This window comes from Meles meles, chromosome 13, assembly GCF_922984935.1.
Source record: "Meles meles chromosome 13, mMelMel3.1 paternal haplotype, whole genome shotgun sequence".
NCBI lineage: Eukaryota > Metazoa > Chordata > Mammalia > Carnivora > Mustelidae > Meles > Meles meles.
The window spans coordinates 12,564,899-12,577,063 of NC_060078.1; the positions used below are offsets into that span (position 1 = coordinate 12,564,899).

The 12,165-nt window shown below is 49.8% G+C and overlaps 1 long non-coding RNA gene across 1 annotated transcript; it reads right to left on the bottom strand.

Moving 5' to 3' along the window:
• Positions 1-1,375: 1,375 nt before the first annotated feature.
• Positions 1,376-11,671, bottom strand: LOC123955470. The gene is made up of 3 exons (XR_006821283.1): positions 11,562-11,671; positions 11,181-11,299; positions 1,376-2,743 (listed from the first exon to the last, which is right to left on the bottom strand). It is a non-coding gene; the product is annotated as an uncharacterized LOC123955470 (long non-coding RNA).
• Positions 11,672-12,165: the final 494 nt, after the last annotated feature.

Below are 12,165 nucleotides of genomic sequence, written 5' to 3' on the forward strand. Positions count from 1 at the left end.
GCTGGCATGGCATTGGACGGCTTGCACAACTCATCCCAAGAACTGGAATTCGTGGGGAGAAACCCAGAAGGAAAGGGTGAGAAAAAGAAAGGTGGATGAAGAAGGGGCCGTGAAAATGGGGAGCCCAACACAGAGCTGGATCTCAAGACCTTGAGATCATGACCTGAGCTGAACCAAGGGTCTAGTGTGCCACCCAGGCACCCCATGACCGTGATTCTCCACGTACAGCTACATCCTGTTGCACTCCCAGCCCCACCATCTTCCTCTGGATTCTGCTCCGAAATCTTCCCTACAAATTCCCATGCATGAGTGGGACTGTTGGTTTGCTTGTTTTTGTTTGTGTTGGCAGAACCCAAGGATGGGCTCCATTTCAAGGATGAGTCCAGCACTGAAGAGAAAAACAGCCGAGCCACAAAAGAAGAAAGCAGGAATGGGGAACCAGGGGCGATTACAAGAAAATAACCCCCAAAGAGTGTGGAGAAGTCACTGGACATTCACGGTGCATCGAATCGATGGCTGAAGCTGCTCTTTTCTAGATGTCAGTGGAAACAAAGACTCCATGCGTGTGTGTGTGTGTATACACACCAGGGCTGTACACACATACACATACACACACACATGGAAGAAACTAAAGCAAGGAATAAGGGAACACGTTTGGCTGAATCTGGACCAATGAGCAGGTGCCCCCCGGAATCTGAGGGAGCCTCCTTGAGGAAGCTAGGCGGGGGGAGTCCCGATGGCTGGCTCCTCAAAGAGGGAAGGTGGCTTCCCCTATCCACACAGCCCCTGCTCGAGCCATTAAAGCGTGGGGGACAAACTGAACCAAGAAAGGGACAGAGCAACGTCAGGAGGTGGAAAGAACCAAATTCTTGGCAGCCATGATACAGTCCCAGAGGAACACGGGTGCTAGACACAGAAAGAGGCCCTTTGATAAACTTTTCGAGGGAATGAGGAGAAATCCAGCACAGCCTCAGACAGACCTGCCTGGGCTCCAAAGCATCTACCTTTCCGGGTTTTATGCTTTCAGTTCAATTCGTGTTTTTCCGCCTATGCCTACTGGACACCAAACACAAGCCAGGTACGGTCTTTGATGCCAGAGAAACAGAGATGGGACAGACAGACAAGGCCTTGCTCTCTGAGACCTCACACGGATGACACGCAAGGGTGAAAGGAGGTGAATGAAGGAGATCATTTTAGGTGTCATGAAACAGCACTTGAGTAAAATGAAGCCAAGAAGTGTGGTGCAGGATGCCTTAATTTGGGGACTGTATGAGATGGAGGAGTCCAGAAGGGCCTTTCTGAGAGCCGCTTATTTGAGCTGACACGGGAGCCATGAGAAGGAGCCAGCCTGGGAAGATCCTGGAGAGAAGAACCCTGAGCCTGGGGAAGGAAGTGCAAAGGCCCTGGGGAGGGCGGCAGGGCTGGGGGGACTGGGATGAGGGAGGGGGTGGTCAGGAAGCCCACAGGCAGGGCCCGTGGGTCCCTGAAAGCCATAGTGAGGTAGACCAAAGTGGGCAGCCGCCTGGGACACTGTGGTGGAGAGGAGACTTTCCCTTGCCCTGAGGTGCCATTTCCCCCTGCCCAGAACCAGAAGTGAGCTCTGCCCCCAGGGAGGCAGCTCCAGGAGCCGTGCTTACAGGGAAGGGCCAGCAGGTGGCTCTCTGTGAAGAAGACAATCCACCCTCTCTCCCACCACTGCTGACGCCTTTCCTGTTCCAAGGTAGAAGCACTTTTTCCCACTGAACAAAAGTTCCTTAAGCAAACCTCCACTTTGCTGAATTTTTTTTTTTTTAACAATAGGAGCTCATAGCAACCAGCACAATGGGGGCAGTCCAGGTGACTGACCCCTTGCACCCTAATGGCTAACAGAGGCAACTCCTCCCAGCCAGGGGGCAGCTCCATGCTCCGTTCCCAAGCTCCCGCTTTTTCAAAGCCCCGTGCTCAACCCAGATGGCTTGGCCACCCTCCTTTCCAGAAAGACAATCCTAGGAAAAAAATAAGTGGCAGGAGCCCAGGCCACAGGCTCTCCATGGAGGAAGTCATGTCTTCAAGGCGCTTACAATCCTCCGGGGGCACAAGGGAGCAAGACAAGCAGGGAGAAGGGGGCAGGCAGGTGTTTGCTGTTTTCATGAGATTTCCTTGCCACAGTATGTTTGTTCATTTGTTTAATAAAGGCAAGAATTGCTGCAGACTGTCTCACAAGGTCTCAAAGAAGGGGTTTCCCGGGACTGGCATGCAGGTGACACCAGGAAGCGGAGGGCTGCAGGACTTATCAGTGAGTCAGCTGAGTTCGTCATAGAGCAACAGGCCCCAAGCACATCTCAGCAACTCTGATGTGGGAAGGGGAGTTTTCCCCTTGAAGGAGCTTGTAAGTTGGTGTGGATATTTTCACCCGCTGGAATTCTTCTCCTTTCTATCGGTTGGAACTAGCCTTTCCCTCCCTTGAGTCGCCATAGTCCTCAGGTCATGTCATAATAGCACCCAAACGTGTCCCTCGGTAGAGGGGCCACGTACTGAGCCCAGGCCCATATGGGAGCCGCACCTGTGCCCTCAGAACCCCCTAGAGCCTGGCCCCTGGCCGGCCCTTGGCCAATGCTTGCCGAACTAAATTTTGATCCAGAAGCAGGAGGCAAAGCCACAGAAGCCAGGAGCATCTGTGAAGTGAGTCCGGGTTCCAGTTCACGTGGGCATGGAGGCCCAGCCATGGCTCCAAGCAGTCACGGTGTTCTTCCTTCTTTTCTTCCTATGGAGTAGGAGTTAAGATGCTCAGAAACAAAATTTTAAAGGCCCTTTTGCCCTCAAATCCCTCCCCCCTCTCATTGCCTCTAATTTCTCATTCACATGAGTGAGATAAGGCATTGAAAGGCCTGTATTAAATGTTTAGGTAAACAGGGTCATGCGCCATTTAAAAGTCTTTTTTCAATGGCTCCGAGAGGTTAAGTAACTCTCGCCTTGTATCCCACAGTTTGTAAGTTGCAAACCCAGGATCTAAGTCCAGACCCAACCCCAAGGTCAGGCTCACCCGGTGGCGGGGAACTGGGGCAGGGTTTCCTGAAGTGGGTGTCTCCACCGCAAGTGTATAGCTCTGATAGGGGCTGGTGTGGAGCTCCAGGGGACCCTGTCCCCCGGAGCCTCCAAAGGATACAACCCAGGTGTCTGGCAAGATCAGCACTGCCAAGAGCCTTGGGTGATGGGCTGAAGAGACCACTGGCTAAGTCTTCCTACGGCCCTTCTCCCTCCAGGCCCAACCCTTTAAATGGCTCCCAGCTGCCTTCACGGTCCGCCCAAAGCCACTGGCCTTGAACCGCCTCTTTCCCCAGAATGCTTCCCTGGATCCCTTCACAGCAGGGATCCCCCATCCCCTGTTTCCCAAGCACCTGAGCTTGCAGCCCTTCACTCGATAACGGGTAACTGAATTTGAAGTAAGTATTTGTTTAATGCCACCAGAGCTAGACTGCCGGGCAGTGCGTGGGGAAAGGCAGGTCTTTTTGTTCAAATGCCCAAAGTAGTGTTTTTAAATACACACACACACACACACACACAGGTTACTCAATGACTGACTGGCTTGACATTCTGATCCCAACTGATCTCTTCAGCTCCATCCCCTGATTCCTCTGCACACACACCTGTGTTCCATCCACGTCTAGCACTCCCTGACACCTGTCTCTCCCATCTCTGTGACTTTGTTCATGTGACTCCTTCTTCTCAGAATATGTATAATGATTCCACCCCGTTGAAGGACAATCAGGGCTAGAGAAGGCAGAAGAACATGTCTTTGAGATACAATTTCATGTATCGTGAAACTCATCAGTGATTTTTAGTATATTCACAAGGCTATGGCAACTGTCTCCTCGATCGAGTTTCAGAACATTTCCATCACCCCCAAGTAAACCCCCTACCCATTAGCCGTCATTCCCCATTCCTCTCCTCCTCCAACTCCTGGCAATCACTAGTCCACTTTTTTGTTTCTGTGAATTTGCCTGTTCCAGATATTTCACTTATTTATGTATTTATTTATTTAGAGAGAAAGAGAGTGTATACACATGAGTGTGGGGGGAGGGGGGAAGGGAGAAGGAGAAAGAGAGAGAATCCCAAGCAGAACCCCCCCTCCACACGGGGAGCAGAGCCTGGATGCAGGAGTTGATCTCACCACCCCTGAGTCAAAATCAAGAGTCAGACGCTTAACTGACTGCACCACCAGACACCCCGCGATATTTCATTTAAATGGAATCATACATGTGGCCTCTGATGCCTGGCGTCTTTCACTTAACAATGTTGTCAAGGTTCATTCACACGGGAGCAGGTATCAATACTCCATTCCTCCTGATGGTTGATTAAATAGTTCACGGTATGGCTGTCCCACTTTTTATTTCTTCATTCATCAGCTGATGGCCATTTGGATTGTTCCTACTCTTTGGCTGTCATGAATAATGCTGCTATGAATGTTTGTGTTCAAGCTTTGGGGTGAACATCTGTTTTCAGTTCTCCTGTGTATATTCATAGAAGTAGAATGGTTGGGTCATGTGTTAACTCCATATTTCACCTTCTCGGGAACTGCCAAACTGGTTTTCCAAAACAGCCATACCATTCAACGTGCCCACCTGCCATGTATGATTCCAATTTCTTTACATGCTTGCCGATGCATGCATGCTATAGTCTGTTGTTATTATTATTGCTGTTATTGCCATCCTAGTGGGTATAAAGAGGTATCTCATGGTGCTTTGATTTGTAATCCCCTGATGACAAATCATAGTGAGCAATATTTTTCATGTGCTTCTTGGCTACTTCTGTATTTCGTTTGGAGATCTGTTTATTCAAGTCTTCTGCCATTTTTATTTGGGTTGTCTTTCTCTTGTTGAGTTGTGAGAATTCTTTACATATATTCTGGATAGTAGGTCTTTTTAGATATATGGTTTGCAAATATCTTACCATCCCATGGGTTGTCTTTTTGCTTTCTTAAAGGTTTTTGTTTACTTATTTACTTGAGAGAGAGTGAGTGAAGAGAGAGAGAGAGAGAGCACAAGTGGGGGAGGGGAGGGAAGCAGAAGAAGGAGCAGGCACCCCGCTGAGCCCGGAACCTGATGCGGGGCTCGATCTCAGGACCTTGGGATCATGATCTGAGCCGAGGGCAGATGCTTAACCAACTGAGCCACCCAGGCGTCCCTCTTTTTGCTTGCTTGATAGTGTCCTTAAAGCACTAAACTTAAAGTTTGATGAAATCCAATTCACTCTTTGGTTCTTGTGCTTTAATGGGCCACATCTAGGAAATCATTGCCTAATCCAAAGGCACAAAGAGCTACATCTTAAAAGTGTTTGAGAGTTTTATCATTTTACTGTTATAGTTATATCTTTAACCAATTTTTTTAAAAGATTTATTTAGAGAGTGAATGAGTCAGGGTAGGGAAGGAAGGAGAGGGAGAGGGAGACTCTTGAGCAGACTCCATGATGAGTACGGAACATGACATGGGGCTCAATCTCACAACCCCTGAGATCATGACCTGAACAGAAATCAAGAATCATATGCTTCACAGGACTGACCCCCCGGGCACTCCCATCTTTAACTAATTTTGAATTAACTTTGTATACAGTGTGAGGTAGGGGTCCAGATTCATTCATCTACAGGTGGATATTCAGTTTCTCAAGACCATGTACTAAAAAGATGATTCCCCCCCACCCCGAATTGTCTTAGCAAGAAGAAACATTTCTGAAACAACTCTGATGGAAAACTCTGCCACGGTGAGGACAACCAGGACAGGGTCCGAGCTATGGCCGCCAGCAATGCCGAGATTGGCCGGGCTTTTTTCCCCAGTACATTATGTAAAAGTTCCATGAGCACCATGCCAGTTCCCCTGTTTCTATATATAGCAGTGGTTCTTAATCTTGTTTAGCGTAAATAAACCAATGAAATTGTGGACACTTTCCTATGCATAATGTTCTGCTCAAAATGCTGAGGGATTTACAGGCATCTCCCCATGCAAGAAGCCCGTCCACAGACCCCAGGCTAAGGGTCCCTGCTCTACTCTCCCTCCCTCGGAGTACTCCTACTGCGGAGACTCCAGGCAATGCCCCACAGTGTTGCTTTTGTTTATTTGCTTGTGTGTAGCTCCAGTCTCTCCGTTGAATTGCACGTTTCCGCTGAACTCCCAAATATGTGTGCCTACTTCCTGGACATTCAAACTCAGCACATCAACTCATCATGTTACCACCCACAACCCGGCTCATGCCCCACAGTGTTGCTTTTGTTTATTTGCTTGTGTGTAGCTCCAGTCTCTCCGTTGAATTGCACGTTTCCGCTGAACTCCCAAATATGTGTGCCTACTTCCTGGACATTCAAACTCAGCACATCAACTCATCATGTTACCACCCCCAACCCGGCTCATGCCCCAACTTCCCTTTCTCTGGTCACTGCACGGCTCTTCCCATCACCCAGGCTCAAATCTCAAAATCATCTTCACTTCTTCTTCCCCTCACCACCCCTCCCCCACCAAACCATGAGTCTCCAGGTTGTGTAATTGTCCCTTCACCCTGACGGGCCATGGGTATCCTTCCAGACCTAGGAGGTGCAGGTCAGTAGACGGCTCTGGCCTTGTGTGTTTCTTGCCTGCAGGTCTTTCACGTTTTGATTTGTTAGGGCACCAGATCTGTCTGCCGAGGGAAGAGTTCCGAGCATTTGGCTTTCTGGCTTGGAAACACTCAGTGGCTGGTCCTGCTTCTCCAATCGGAGTACAGACCCTCTTGGTCAGGAATTCAAGCCCCTCTGCTCTCTGACTCCAACCAACCAACTGGCTTCACCTCCCAAGTCCCCCCAGAACAGACCTTACATTCCGGCCACAAGTGTCACCACCAACATCCTCTGCCCCTTGTCTCCATCACCACCCTGATACCAACCTTAGAGTTAACCCTGCCAAGCCTTGAGCCCAGCCCTGTCATGGCCATCTCCACGAAGGCTTCCTGACTGCCCCTGCCTCTCAGCTCCTATGGGAATGTGCTCCTTTCACACGACCTTTGCTTTCAGGAGGCATCTTGGCACACAGCCTGGCGTCAGGAACGAAACAATCCCTTAATGATATTGGGGTCACACTCAACAGTGATTGTCATGCGGGAATATGAGTCAGAATCACTCGGGGAACTTTTTCAAAATACCCCACTCGGGACCCAGACTTCTACGTTGTGAAAAGGAACATCCACTGATGATCGTGATATACATCACAAATGAAGAACTACTCGTCCAATTAACAAAACTGGCAGTACTAATGACGGTTGAGATGCACTGAACATGCACTGTGTACCAGGCATGGCGTACGCACCCACCTAATTTCATCCTCCCAGAAACCCTAGGAGGTAGACGCCGTTATTTTCCCTTTCTTCAGATGAGGAAACCAAGAATTGAAGATGCTAAATCATTTGCCTACAGTGGGCCATTTATGAATCAGTGAATCAGCTGAAATAAAGTTCCCTAAAGGACACTTAACAATCCGTTTGCGGGATTTCACAGTGATTTTCCAGGGAAAAAAATCTATGTCCCGATTTAGTAACTCTGGGCCAGTTTCTGCTTTTCCCTAGCTTTGTGACCTTGGGCAAATCACTCACCCTCTCTGAGCTTCTGTTTCTTCTTCTGCAATACCCGCTACTGCAGGGAGATTAAATGAGCAAAGTCTTGGAGAGTACTAAGGGCCTGCACAGAGTGAGTGCTCAGGTTACCTGTAATACCACGGTAACTACCTTTGTTCAAATATGTGCCTCAAACAAGGGCAGTCCTTCTTTGCTCCAGGCGCCCGTGGGGGCTGAGCAGCACATCTGGGACACAGACACACAGGAGGACACATGGGAGACCGACCCTAGGTCTTTAGGGGCTAGAATTAATAAATAGATCTTGGCTCAGGCGCCTCCAGGTGTGAGGCACTGGAATGCAGAGGTAAACAGATAGGGACCCTGGCCTCACTGTTCATGTGATTTACTATTTTGATTACTGAGTTCTGGACCATTCCATCCATGGGGGGGGAGGGGTTGTCCACTGGCCTGGAGGCCCGTGAGTTTTTGAGGAACTGCCTGCATTAGGATTTTCCAGCCTGAGTTTAGCAGTGGCCCGTTTTTGCAACACGAGGTCTCCCTCCCAGACAGGGAAGGCCTGGAGGGTGACGGACTGGACGGCCCCCAGCACCGGCCAGAATCCCGCCGTTCCCGAACTTCCCTTTGACACGAACCTAACAGGGTCCGGTTCCGCTTTCCGTGCCTCCCAGCAGCACTTCGGGACGGGACGGGGAAAGGGAGTGGTTCTGCATTCTCCGGCCACGATATTCTGCAGCAGGAACACCGAGCTCGTGCGGCCCGCACCTGACTGCAAGCGCAATTTTCACACAACTGTCCCATCCCCGCCGGGGCTGGATCTGCGGGATTCTTTCCCACACACGCGGGGAGGCGAGAGCTGCTGCTGTCAGCTTACAGATGAGGAAATGAGCCTCAGAGAGTCTGTCTAATTTGCCCAAGGTCACACAGCCGAGGAGCTCTGACACTGAACTTCCGGGAAGGCTCTTTAAAAGGGAATAGACAGGAGCCCCTGGGTGGCTCAGAGCGTGATCTTGGGGTCCTGGGATGGAGCCCCATGTCAGCCTCCCTACTCAGTGGGGAGTCCTCTTCTCCCTCTGCCCGTCTGCCCCTCCCCCGCTTGTGTGGGCTCACTCTCTCTCAAATAAATAAAATCTTTAAAAAAAAAAAAAAAGAAAACAGAACAGACAGCAGAAGTGGGGAAGTGCCTTGCTCTCTTCTTCCCCACTTCTCACCTGGAATGCAGACCCTGGGGCCTCCATGTACCAGACATCTTGTAACCTTGAACTTGGAAGCAGGGCGGGAAGGATAGCAAAGCAGAAAAACGAGAACAGCCCAGGCCACTGATGTCTTCGTGCGACAACAGACCAGCTCCGAGCAGCCCACTTTTGGCTTCGTTTTGTTCTTTTCGTGGTTGAAGATACTAGACTTAGGTCTCTGTGTCTTGTGGCTCCAAGCTGTTCTTAGCTGCTTGCCAGCACCACCTAGAATTGCACAAAACTGGCAAGACTCACCAACAGGGACATGGGTTAGCACACGATGTCACACCACTGTCATTGTGCCCGGGAGTCACTCTCTTCATTCCCAAGAGGAGCCTATGCTCCCCTCTCCCACCAAACCATTAAAGTGACAATTACAAAGAACACGGCTGAAAATCCTAGCCCCAGACACACCTAGCTTCCCCCACACTATGCTTCTGCTCCTGCAGAATGTCTGCAGATGGAGGAGAAGGTTAACATCTAACGCACGCAAATCATCATCGAAATTTAAGCTGGCAGAATCGTGGCTGATTTTTCAAGCCCATTTTCAAAATTATCTTTAATACCGTTGCTTTGTCCTTTAGATGAAAGGATGAACGCGTTTTTTCAGTGCTGGGCATTCCACATCAGCACCTTTGGTTTTCCGTTAAACTTACTCATGTTGGCCCAGGGGACAGAAGGATATATAGGCATAGAGCATACCAGGCCATCTCCGCCTATGGTGATAGTCTTAGTAACAGGAAGAATTATGACCCATAGTCATTTCTCAAAACAAAAGCGGAGAAGCAAGAACATCTGGTTGAGTTTGGTAAATTCCTCAGGTTTTCTGGGGAGGGCTCTGGATAGACAGGCAGCAGGCAGGCCTGGACTCCCTGGGCGGTGAGCCCACACCACAGGGGCGGCCTCCCCAGCCCGCAGGCCTCCTCCTGATCAATCAACATGTGAGGAATGGGGCTGGTGCTCCACGCCCATCCCATCAACTCCGTTTTTCACTTCCCCGTGGTGCAAATGCTCATGGGGACAATTCAGGGTTCCGTAGACTGACTCTCTCTCTCTCCCTCTCTCTTTCTCTCCCTCTCTCTTTCTCTCCCTCTCTCTGTTGGCGTTTCTAATTTCCCACAAGAAAGCACGCCATCTGACACTCACACCCTTTCTGAATGTATCACTCCATGCCATGGACCTCTCGAGGGATGTGCCCTTGCCCTCTTCCAGCAAAGGAGCAGGTGGTGGGAGTCAGGAGAAAACACCAAGTCTATGTGAGCATTTCAGTAGGAGAAAGGAGGAGGGCAGAAGAGGGGACAAAGGGAGGCAAACAGGCATGCACATGTTGACCCCAGAGAGGGTGCCCTAAGACATCCTGAGCCGGTGCTCACACTCTCAGCCAGACTCCTTGGCAGGACACGTCACGGCATTCTCTCAGTCACACAGATGAGTCGGTCGAGGCTGTCTCCGATCACCGACTAGTCAAGGTCACACCGCTAGGAAATGTCTGCAGAAATAGGTGAGTACAGCTGTTTGACTCCAGAGCCCGTGGTCTTTCCGGGACATTTGCAATGGTCTCCCCAGCAAAAGCCAAGTACACTGGAAAATTCCAGTGTATTGTCTAGCTTGGGTGACTGACTTCACTTAGGTAAAGAAATACACTATATGTAGGTAAAAGGAGGAAAGCCATGGAACCAGAGGGGGCAGCACAGCACAGAGGCCTCAGAGCCAGATTGAGGTACAGGCCCCAGCCCTGTGTGACCTTGGGTGAGTGTCTTAATGTCTCTGTGCCTTAGGCTTTCCATCTGTAAAGAGGGATGAGAACATGATTACCTATAGAAGAAAAGGGAATGAGAAGTAGCTGGAAGACACATGAAGCACCACCTTCTAGAGAAGACTAATTCTTCTCAAGAGATCCCGAAGGCAGCAGACAATAGCGGCAAGGGGAGCAAGGTGGATTCTAGTTGGAAAAGTTGGGGGAAGGCTGCTTTAGGGGAGGGGCAGCTGGCACTCAGCGACTTGACATTGCTCTGATCCTGCCGTGTCTTTTTGCTCAGGGTTTCCAGAAAGTCGAGTGGATTTTTCCACTGGTAACTTGCACGCCGTTCCCACGATTACAGCTTAAAGTTGATGAGTAATATTTAGAAGTAGAAGGCTCTCCACTTCCAGTTCCTCTCACTGGAATGGGATGTGGGCAAGTTAATTAACCTGTCTGGGTTGAGCCTTGCTTTCCACCAGATGGAGAATCAGGCAGAAAATGAGTACTTGTTACAGCCCTTCAAATATAGCCCATGACAGTTTGCTAGAAACATCAGGTCCAACCTCCTCCCCCCACCCCACACCCCGAAAAATCACAATAATTAGCAAATCCAACAGTAAGACGTATTTACTCACAGTTAGAAACCAGAAGACCGAACAACTCATTTCTGCCTGCGTGGTGAGCCCGCCAGTCTGTGAATCTCCGAAATGCAGCAGAAAACCGGGAGGCCAGATACCAAAATTGCATACGACACCTGCGTGTGGGGAAAATGGCCAGATCAGTAAGAAGGTATCTTTCCTACTTCACCCAGGATGAGGTGATCAGGGGGAAAACAGCAATGTAATTAATCAGAAAGGTTGGAAGCCAGCCTGACCCGGCTCAGCAGATTTCATGGAATAGCAAAAAGGAAAAGAGACAGAGAGAGTTTACCAACATCACAATAAGAGGTACTTAATTTTACAATAAAAGACAGTTCTTAAAATGGAATGAAATTAGTGATGTGAAAACCTCACTACCTTGCCCTTCCTTGTCTCATTTCCTCGTGCCCCTGTGGAAACTCTGTCCTGTCCAGGCACCAGTCCAAGGGACAGTATTTGGGAAAGGCTTCTTCTGGCTCTCCCATGTGACCCAGAGCTGATCACTCCACCTCCCCGAGGTGCCGTTACTGTCCCTGGAAGGGGAAGAGCGTGCACTCGCCTGGCCCAGGCCACGGGACTGTGGTGGGAGATGTGGTAACACACCACACACACACACACACACACACACACACACACCCCAGTGCAGGAAAAGGGGAAGAATAATAGATAGGTTCAGGATTGTTATTCTTTCTCAACATAGTCCCAAACTCCCACGATGACATGATTTCACTATAAAATCATTCATTTCAGAGACACGGCCAATGCCAGATGCTCACACATTCTCTCCATTAAGAAAATCAAACTCGAACTGATGGTGCAGCGTGGAGACTAGGAAGCTGCACCTCCAGTGGAGGAACATCCCCCAAAACTCCTCGGGAACAGAGGCATGTCTGTTTCCGTCTGTCCTTTGATTCTGGGCCGGTTCCATCTGAACCAACTCACATGGCTGGATGTGTCTTCAAGACCGCGGGTAAGGATTCCT